The sequence below is a fragment of the Acipenser ruthenus genome, chromosome 1 (assembly GCF_902713425.1).
Source record: "Acipenser ruthenus chromosome 1, fAciRut3.2 maternal haplotype, whole genome shotgun sequence".
NCBI lineage: Eukaryota > Metazoa > Chordata > Actinopteri > Acipenseriformes > Acipenseridae > Acipenser > Acipenser ruthenus.
In genome coordinates, this window is record NC_081189.1 from 11,743,750 (window position 1) to 11,751,536 (window position 7,787).

General features: G+C 39.3%; 1 long non-coding RNA gene across 1 annotated transcript; it reads left to right on the plus strand.

The window, feature by feature from the left end:
* The first annotated feature begins 6,240 nt into the window (after positions 1-6,240).
* LOC131701643 (uncharacterized) lies at positions 6,241-7,770 on the plus strand. Its single transcript, XR_009308932.1, has 3 exons — positions 6,241-6,648; positions 6,797-6,925; positions 7,356-7,770. It is a non-coding gene; the product is annotated as an uncharacterized LOC131701643 (long non-coding RNA).
* Positions 7,771-7,787: the final 17 nt, after the last annotated feature.

Consider the following 7,787-nt stretch of genomic DNA (forward strand, 5'->3'; position numbering starts at 1 on the left):
ACTGCCAAACATGAACTACTTTAGTTGTGCAATGGCTGCAGTATAGGATACTGGCCTTAGGTTTAGGGTTTCGGTGTTTGAGAGAGGATTATTCATTGTTTTAGTAACAATAATATGATAACCAATCAGAGTGCAGTATCCTGACAGGAACATTTGGTGGTACCTTTGTATGGACAGCGTTGCGCATAAGCATTCTCTCAACGATCAGGTCCGTGAAACGCTTATGATCACTTCAATTTTTTTTAATCGTGTTCCTAAATTGAAAAATATATTGTTTTTCAATGCTTGTGTTTGTTTGCTGTGTTTTTATTTCTGATCTAAAACTTATATTATCAGGGGGCAGCGCACAATTGGCCGAGCGCTGCCCGGGGGGGGGGGGGGGGGGGTGCGGGGTAGGTCGTCCAGGGTGTCCTCGTCTCACTGAGCACCAGCGACCCCTGTAGTCTGGCCGGGCGTCTGCGGGCTTGCCTGTGAGTTGCCCCAGAGCTCCGTTGTTCTCCGACGCTGTAGCTCTGTGGTGGCTGCAGGCTGAGTCTGCAGTGCGACAAGAAGCGGTCGGGTGACGACACAGTGTTCGTCTTTACCCTCCGAGTCAGCACGGGTGTGGTAGCGGTGAGCTGAGCCAAAAATTAATTGGATATTCTAAATTGGGAGAAAATGATAAAAAAAAAAAATAAATAACATAATCATTGGCGACTACTAAATTTAAAAAAAAAAACTATCTTATAGGGTTGTAATTGCTTCATGTGCTTTTTAAAAAATGTATTAACCACAATCCCTGAGGTCAGAATATTGAACATATAGAGTCAGTTGCTTCAGCGTTAACAAAATACATTTTAAACAACTGTAAGCAGCTGACCGGGGATTCAGGATTCAACATGCTTGCCACATGGATTTTTGTAGATCTACATTTAGCTGATTATGAAGAATTCAGAAGACTGTAACAACCATTAATGTAATAATCTCCTAGTAATGTAATAATCCTCAATAATGTATTTTTTGCCTAATCACCCAGTAATGTAATAACTCGATAATGTAATAGAAATTTGTGAGGTATCCACGACAGCAGTCTCATAAAACCAAAAGAGACACTTTTATTAGTGCCTGTGTGCATTAGTTCCAGAAACTTTTAAATAAGCTATTATTACACCATTGCTTAAAAAACCTAATCTTGATAGTAATGTTTTTTCAAATTTCCGCCCGATATCAAATCTTTCGTTTCTTTCTAAGGTCCTGGAGCAGGGTTGCTTCGCAGCTGCAGGCACATTTGGCTACAAATGCCCTTCATGAGAAGTTTCAGTCGGGGTTTAGATCTTCTCATAGCACTGAGACTGCTGCTGTTTGTGTTTTAAATGATCTTTTGTTAAACTGTGCCTCAGGTGCGTGTTCTGTACTGCTTCTATTGGATTTGTCCGCAGCATTTGATAATGTAGATCACCATATCCTGTTAAAACTATTGGAATACGAAGCTTGTATTTTGGTCCTGTCTTACTGGCCGTGGCCAATGTCTCGGCTGAGGGTTGTTCCTCTCAGATTGTTGGTTTGACTTCTGGAGTACCCCAGGGTTCTATTCTGGGTCCCATTCTGTTTTTGATTTGTATGTTACCTCTTGGAAGACACCTACAAAATAGGGGCCTTAGTTTTCATATGTATGCGGATGATATCCAACTTTATGTTTCCACAAAACATAAGAAATTGTTGCGTTACTGTTAGCCCTGTCACTAAAAATCTGGGCGTTTTGTTCGATTCTGAATTATGTTTTGATGCACATATTAAATTTATGTATAAATCTTCTTTTTTCCATCTTAGAACTATTGCACACATCTGCTGTTATATGGAACCGTCTGCAGCGGAGACCTTGATCCATGCCTTCATTACCTCGAGGCTTGATTATTGCAACACCCTTCTGGCTGGACTTCCAAAATGTGCTATTTTCAGGCTTCAACTACTCCAAAATTCAGCAGCTAATGTTGACTCGTGTAAAGTCCCGTTGTCACATAACCCCCGTTTTATCCCGTCTTCATTGCTTAGCAGTCACTCACAGAATAAATTACCACATTTTATTACTTACATTTAAAGCATTACATGGCCTGGCACCCTCCTATCTTTCTGATCTCATACTCCGTTATTTTCTTAGTCGGGTGCTGCGGTCTGCAGAGGCTGACCTAAGTTAGTGTACCATGTGTTCGAACTGCCATGCATGGATCGTGTTCTTTTAGCCATCTAGCACCCACACTATGAAACTCCCTACCGAGGCACATTAGAAGCATCCACTCTCTTTCCCTTTTTAAAACACATATAAAAACATTTTTGTTTGATTATGTTTTCAGTTAAAATTCTTCTTGTAGTATTGTTGTTTTCTGTTTTTGTTATTTTTTTTTTTTTTTTGTAGATTTTGTAGACTAAAGTGTGTGTTTTTTGCTTTTTCCTTTGCTGGCTCTGTAAAGCGCCCTGAGACGCTCCCCGTGTATATGGGGCGCGATATTAAATATAAATTTGATTGATTGATTGATGCGTATTTTATAGGACTGAATATGTAACTTAATTTTTACCGATTATTAAAGATAATCAAACTGACAGTTAATCTGATGGCCTCAGATACTATTTTAATAAATTCTTTGAATTTGGAAGCTGCGCGCGCAATGCCTCCCACAGAGACGGTCCGCTCACAGAGACGCTGCCACAGAGCAATCCTCCGTCCTGCATACCCATCTCATATGTTCCGCTACATTGAAGACACGATGGAGACCTGATGAGACGCTGTTACTGGCTGCTTAGTCCGCTGAGTCTGTGTTACAGTTAATGTAGACCGGGGGTAACATAAGCCCCTTGATCTTCTGACAAGTCATGTGAAAGTCAAAACAATTAGCGTATCGCCGATAGATAGATAGATAATTTTTATTTTTTTAAAAATAACTTTATTATTGTAATATTATTCAACAATAAAAACACACATCAAAAGAATTCCATTTACAAATTCAAAACAATTCAGTATTTTCATTAGACAATCAAATACGATTATATATATATATATATATATATATATATATATATATATATATATATATATATATATATATATTTACATTGAATTTTCTTTTAAAATATGTATGTATTTATTTATTTATTTATTTTTAATTCCATTTACTGTGCATACATCCACCTTCTCACATTTAGATTATTCACAGGTTCATACATAACTGTCCATCGTCAATTGAGCAACACACCCTCTATTCCCCAAACCCTTTGAAACAAATCCAGTTGGTGCACCAGTCTAATAGGTGAACTTGTCTGATTCAAGACCACACCAGCACCATATCCCGTGTCAGCACCACATCCCCTGTCAGCACCATATCACCTGTGTGGTCCAGTGGTTAAAGAAAAGGGCTTGTAACCAGAAGGTCCCTGGTTCAAATCCCACCTCAGCCACTGACTCATTGTGTGACCCTGAGCAAGTCACTTAATCTCCCTGTGCTCCGTCTGTCAGGTGAGACGTAATTGTAAGTGATTCTGCAGCTGATGCATAGTTCACACACCCTAGTCTCTGTAAGTTACCTTGGATAAAGGCATCTGCTAAATAAACAAATAATATCCCCTGTCAGCACCCCTCTCTCCTGGTTCTTCCATCTCTTTAGTTTTGCCAGTTGGGCCTGACCCAAGAGAAAATTAGCCAGCTTTTTCCCCTTGCAGTATATAACCCCAAATATAAAAACAGTCAGAGAAAAAGTTAACTGCAGGCCAGTAAACAGGTCCTATAAAAAACATACAAGGGACTGTAACCTTGAACAGTGTAAATAACAATGGAATATACATGTAGTTTCTCTGCTATTACAGAAACTACACTTATCAGAACCCCCTTGTTGGATAATAGTAAGGAACGAGTTAGTGGTCATAACGGTGTGCAACACTCTCCACTGTAAGTCTCCTACTCGCTTCTGCAGTGGTGGCTTACACAAAGCCCTCCAGGCTTTACATTTAATTTTCACGCCAACATGTGTCTGGAAGTTCCTTAATGTTTTTAAAGTGTTTTATTTTTGCACCCAGTCTATACAGTTCTTTCTTATCAATTTTACTAAAGTTTATTCTATAACGGTCCCCAAACTGTAAAAGCTTCCCTGGGCTGTCCTGACTCTGCTCTACAGCTGGTCTAGCCTGTATCTTAAACCCTGGGGGCTCTAACTCTAGGCTGACAGTACCTGTAAAGAACTCCTTCAGTACAGCCAGACCCTCTCCTCACAGGGTAGCATGCAGCTGCTTTAAAAACACACCGATGAATCTCATGGACCTCACCCCCCAACTGATCCGACAAGGACTCAGGGCTTTTCCAAACTCGCCTGTCCAAATGTAATAGATGGGCCATCTAAGGACTCCTCTAGACATTAAAATGTTTATAAAACTATCAGATTCTAAAATTGGACAGGTTAAAGCCTGATTACATATGAATGGTTCCTCCAATAACCAATACAGTTCCACTTTGCTCATATCTCGCTGAACCCTAAACAACCTCCATGCAATCAGAATCTCCTTATAAAACCTATATAAAACAGACAGGTTAAGCTTTTCAGTATTTATTAAAAACATCTGTCTATCGAAGTTCAGATTCCCCACTTTATGAAGGAAACTTAACCCAGTGAATACCGTCCCAGAAAAACTGTGTAGAAGTCTTTTGATCTCCTTTACCAGTGACGGTGGGGCATTACTATACTGCGGTATATTGTGACTGAAAACAGTTATACTGTCTCTTATCCTACAAAGTGTGCAGAGCATCATTGAAAACAGTTACATACTCTGTCTGATCCTACAAAGTGTGCAGAGTATCATTTGGTGTGTTAATGGTTTACACTGTACAAGCATTTCAGATAATCCCAAATAGACACTGAGTTAAAGTAACTTGTCATGAGTCTGTCTACAATATATGTGTTTTTGTTTTCTTGCAGACCTTCTGTTTTCTGACTATGAAGTTTAAGGATCAATACATGTATAGATTCAGCTGTAGCAAGTCCCTGTTCCTGCTGGCTTATAATCATCCCATCAGGAAATATGCAATACTGGCAATGACACACCAATATCCTTTCAGCTTCATCTTTATTGGGTGTACTTTGAATGCATGTGTATGTATAGCTGTGTTTAGTCATTCGAAATGCTTCTGCATTGTGTGGCACAAGTTAACAGCTCAAGACTGATGCATGCAAAGGAATATTTACCAGTCAGGTATGTAACAGCTTGTGCAAGCGAGCCTACCTCTTGTGCACAATCAATGTGGGCTATTGTACAGTATATTTTGCATATAGTCTAAGCCAGAGCCCTATTCTACATATAGATACATACAGGGATGGGCAAAAAAATAGGAACACCTGCCATAACACTGTCAATAGTCTGCAAAGTGTTTACATTGAGGTGAAGGAATATGTGACCATTATTACTGACTTTTTTAGAGAAATTTGCCACAATGTCAGGCTGAGAGAACTCAATGTATTTAGCCGAGAACAAAGTAGGAAAATGGGGAACTTGATTCGTCTTACAAATGCTTGAACCCATGCTATTGCCCTCATTCGAGGACAGGCTACTTTGTATTTTTTGGAGCATTTTTAACTGGTATCTACTTGTATTTTAATTTTCTGTTCAACAGTATTGTTATGATAACTTACTCTAATTTTGTTAACTGCCATAATTAAGTCTACATATAATGCATCAAATTGCATAAATAGAGCTGGTGTTCTGATTTGTTCAAAGAAAAACTAATGTAGTACTTAATGAGTGAAGCACAGCACAAAACCCAGACTGGAGGACACAGTAGGAAATGAAATGGGAGACATATCTAGAACAGAGTGTATGGAATTACCAAGCCCTGCTGTCGCTGTGAATCATTGGGAGTCATTAAGATCCGAAATCAAACAACTACTAGGAAGACTGATGGGCCGAATGACCTCCCCAGTTTGAAACATTTCTACTGTTCTTCTGTTTCTACTGCCTGTCCATTCCCTGCTCATACTGTGCAATGGCACAGCCTGGGTGCAATATTATATAGCACATATATTTCCAATCCTAGTTTTCACACACATTGTAGAAATAATATTTTTGTATAATATTGAACATGGTTGTTGGACAACCCAACTTACTCTGTTTCTATAAAAGTATCAAGCGCTTATAAGGTAGTTGGGGTGCCACCTGTCCCTGTTCCCCTGGATCGTCCCGGTTTGGAGGATGGTGTCCAAGGAATTCAGTGTGCCTTCCCAGGACACTAAGTGCCAGGACCATAAACTGAACACAAGCTAGATCAATCTGGATACAATACTACTGCAATAACCACACAATATGAATGGGTTGTCAATACTACAATAGTGATATTACCATTGCTTCCTATTGGATGAATAGAGGAATTCTAAAGAGAGTTTACACTTCTAATAAAACCCTTTCTGCTCAGTGGTCCCGTTTTTTTGTAGCTCAGAGGTGGCGACCCTAAAGGTATTATAGCTTTAACAAATGTGCACTATAATCACTTTTAAATTAGAACAGCTTTTACTATGACTTTCAACTGACCTGAAATAGCTCCTTAACAGATATCACAGTGTTTGATTTCACCATTGTTTTAACCATCTTTATCAATATGTTACTGCTGGCAGTAAACAGGAATTTCTTAGGAGCAGAGTGAGTATGCCGTATTCTTATTGGTTCATTTTATTTTAGATATGTAGCTCATTTAGAAATGCAATCATTTATTAAGGATTTTGTTTTTGTACCTAGTGTATATGTACAATTTCAGTGCTCATGTTAATTAATGACTTGTATTTTCCAGTTACTTGTTTACAGTCATATACTCCGTGGAAATGATTATTAAGGTGCTGGCTCAAGGATTTGCCTTTCACAAATTTGCATACCTAAAAAATGCATGGAACTGGTTGGACTTCACAGTAATCCTACTAGCGTGAGTTGGCATGGTTGTTTGTTGCTGTTTGTTTTCCAACTAAATGTTGAATTCATTTAACTGTGTATGAACTTTGCTGCTGTCCACTGTAAAAAAATGTCCTCGTTATTGTACGATTGATAAGGGCATCTGCTAAGAAATAAATAAATAATAATAATTGAATAATGGGGACACACAGCGCCACACAGACTATTAGGGTTACACACACCAAAACACAATAAACGACAGAATGACGTTTTCTAGTTGGGACCATCTTTTTAAATGACTTTTGAGCAAAACCAAGCCATGTTGTATCATTCATGACTGATGTTTTTTATAAGATAGCTGCAGCAATGCTCTGTATCCATTCAGTATACACTGCAGGTATCCTTGAGTTTGTTATTTTGTGTCCTAATCCTGTGCATAACATCCCTGAGTTTTCCTGTTTTAGCTACCTGACCCTGGCGTTCCCTTTTCTACCCGGACTGTCAGCTCTGAGAGCTTTCAGAGCGCTGAAGATGATAGCAATCCTTCCAGGTGAGCTCAACCCTGCAATGCCCATTTCTGTGTCACATGTCATACAATGCTTAACCACCCCTCATTATTAATATTATTGAAATCCTGCCTCACAAGACAGATCTTTTAACATGTTCCCGGACAGGTTTTTCTCATTTAAAAAGTGCTTGGCTGTTACATAAGTAAAAAAACTAAGTGTCTTGGCGTCCTGGTTGTGTGAAGTTGGCGCTTCCACAGGTTCAAAACCAACAGAGACTGCTTCTCCTGTCCTGGTTGTGTGAAGTTGGCGCTTCCACAGGTTCAAAACCAACAGAGACTGCTTCTCCTCATCGCACTACAGCAGACCTTACCGGCACACCTGCAGGCC